The sequence below is a fragment of the Arachis hypogaea genome, chromosome 15, assembly GCF_003086295.3.
Source record: "Arachis hypogaea cultivar Tifrunner chromosome 15, arahy.Tifrunner.gnm2.J5K5, whole genome shotgun sequence".
NCBI classification, from domain to species: Eukaryota; Viridiplantae; Streptophyta; class Magnoliopsida; order Fabales; family Fabaceae; genus Arachis; species Arachis hypogaea.
This window is the reverse complement of record NC_092050.1, coordinates 66,986,157-66,989,173: the sequence shown is the minus strand read 5'-3', so window position 1 is coordinate 66,989,173 and position 3,017 is coordinate 66,986,157. Positions and strand designations below refer to the sequence as shown.

At 41.3% G+C, this 3,017-nt stretch overlaps 1 non-coding gene across 1 annotated transcript; it reads right to left on the bottom strand.

Annotated features, from left to right (window-relative positions):
• Window positions 1–896: 896 nt before the first annotated feature.
• Window positions 897–1,004, bottom strand: LOC112752484 (small nucleolar RNA R71). Its single transcript, XR_003176919.1, has one exon. It is a non-coding gene; the product is annotated as a small nucleolar RNA R71 (small nucleolar RNA).
• Between the last annotated feature and the right edge of the window lie 2,013 nt (window positions 1,005–3,017).

The following is a 3,017-nucleotide window of genomic DNA, read 5'->3' as shown; positions in this document are numbered from 1 at the left end:
ACTCTCTCTCTCTCTCAATTTTCGAAAATATCTCCCTCTTTTTCAAAAATTTCTTCTTAATTAACTAATTGTTTTTATTAAAAAAAAAATTTCAAAAATACTAACAACTTTCAAAAACCAATTTTCAAAAATCACTAACTCCTTTTCAAAAATAATTTTCGAAAATTCCCCCCCCCCTCTCTCTCATCCTATTCTATTTATTCATTCATTAACTAACATTACTTCCTCACATCATCACCAAATTCGAACCCCCTACTCTATCTGTGTTCGAATTTCTTCTTCTTTTCTTCTACTAACAATAAGGATCCTCTTTACTGTGACATAGAGGATTCCTCTTCTTTTCTTTTGTTCTCCTCTTTCTTATGAGCAGGGACAGAGAAAAAGGCATTCTTGTTGAAGCTGATCCAGAACCTGAAAGGACTCTGAAGAGAAAATTAAGAGAAGCTAAATTACAACAATCCAGAGACAACTTGATTGAAAATTTCGAACAAGTAAAGGAGATGGCAGCCGAACCCAACAACAATGCAAGGAGGATGCTTGGTGACTTTACTGCACCTAATTCCAATTTACATGGAAGAAGCATCTCCATTCCTGCCATTGGAGCAAACAATTTTGAGCTTAAACCTCAATTAGTTTCTCTAATGCAGCAGAACTGCAAGTTTCATGGACTTCCATCTGAAGATCCTTTTCAGTTCTTAACTGAATTCTTGCAGATATGTGATACTGTTAAGACTAATGGAATAGATCCTGAAGTCTACAGGCTCATGCTTTTCCCTTTTGCTGTAAGAGACAGAGCTAGATTATGGTTGGATTCTCAACCTAAAGACAGCCTGAACTCTTGGGATAAGCTGGTCACGGCTTTCTTAGCCAAGTACTTTCCTCCTCAAAAGCTGAGCAAGCTTAGAGCTGATGTTCAAACCTTCAGACAGAAAGAAGGTGAATCCCTCTATGAAGCTTGGGAAAGATACAAACAGTTGACCAAAAAGTGTCCTTCTGACATGCTTTCAGAATGGACCATCCTGGATATATTCTATGATGGTTTATCTGAGCTATCAAAGATGTCACTGGACACTTCTGCAGGTGGATCCATTCACCTAAAGAAAACGCCTGCAGAAGCTCAAGAACTCATTGACATGGTTGCTAATAACCAGTTCATGTACACTTCTGAAAGGAATCCTGTGAGTAATGGGACGCCTATGAAGAAGGGAGTTCTTGAAGTTGATACTCTGAATGCCATATTGGCTCAGAATAAAATATTGACTCAGCAAGTCAATATGATTTCTCAGAGTCTGCATGGAATGCAAGCTGCATCCAACAGTACTCAAGAGGCATCTTCTGAAGAAGAAGCCTATGATCCTGAGAACCCTGCAATAGCAGAGGTAAATTATTTAGGTGAACCTTATGGAAACACCTATAACTCAACATGGAGAAATCATCCAAATTTCTCATGGAAGGATCAAAAGCCCCAACAAGGCTTTAATAATGGTGGAAGAAACAGGTTTAGCAATAGCAAGCCTTTTCCATCATCAACTCAGCAACAGACAGAGAACTCTGAACAAAATGCTTCTAATTTAGCAAATCTAGTCTCTGATCTATCTAAGGCCACTATAAGTTTCATGAATAAAACAAGGTCTTCCATTAGAAATCTGGAAGCACAAGTGGGCCAGCTGAGTAAAAGGATCACTGAAATCCCTCCTAGTACTCTCCCAAGCAATACAGAAGAGAACCCAAAAGGAGAGTGCAAGGCCATTGACATAAGTGCCCTGGCCGAACCTGTGAGGAGAGGAGAGGACGTGAATCCCAAGGAGGAAGACCTCCTGGGACGTCCAGTGATCAATAAGGAGCTTCCCTCTGGGGAATCAAAGGACTCTGAGGCTCATCTAGAGACCATAGAGCTTCCATTGAACCTCCTTATGCCCTTCATGAGCTCTGATGAGTATTCCTCTTCTGAAGAGAATGAGGATGTCACTGAAGAGCAAACTGCCAAGTTTCTTGGTGCAATCATGAAGCTGAATGCCAAATTGTTTGGCATTGATGCTTGGGAAGTTGAACCTCCCTTGTTCATCAATGAACTAAGTGATCTGGATCAACTGACATTGCCTCAGAAGAGACAGGATCCTGGAAAGTTCATAATCCCTTGTACCATAGGCACCATGATCTTTAAGGCTCTGTGTGACCTTGGTTCAGGAATAAACCTCATGCCCCTCTCTGTAATAGAGAAACTGGGAATCTATGGGGTGCAAGCTGCTAAAATCTCACTAGAGATGGCAGACAGCTCAAGAAAACAGGCTTATGGACAAGTAGAAGATGTATTAGTAAAGGTTGAGGGCCTTTACATACCTACTGATTTCATAGTCCTGGATACTGGAAAGGAAGAGGATGAATCCATCATCCTAGGAAGACCTTTCCTGGCCACAGCAAGAGCTGTGATTGATGTTGACAGAGGTGAAATAGTCCTTCAATGGAATGAGAACTCCCTTGTATTCAAAACTCAAGGATCTCCCTCTGCAACCATGAGGAGGAAGCAGGAAAAGCTTCTCTCCAAGCAGAGTCAACCAGAGCCCCCACAGTCAAACTCTAAGTTTGGTGTTGGGAGGCCACAACCAAACTCTAAGTTTGGTGTTGAACTCCCATATCCAAACTCTAAGTTTGGTGTTGGAAAGTCTCAACAAAGCTCTGCACATCTGTGAGGCTCCATGAGAGCCCACTGTCAAGCTATTGACATTAAAAAAGTGCTTGTTGGGAGGCAACCCAATGTTTATCTAATTCTTATTTTTATTGTTTTTCATGTTTTCTTAGGTTAATGATCATGTGGAGTCACAAAATAAATATAAAAATTGAAAACGGAATCAAAAACAGCAGAAGAAAAATCACACCCTGGAGGAGCATCTGTCTGGCGTTCAAACGCCAGAACAGAGCATAGTTCTGGCGCTGAACGCCCAGAATGGGAGCATCCTGGCGCTGAACGCCCAGAACAAGCATGGTTCTGGCGTTCAACGCCAGAAATGGCAGCAAAG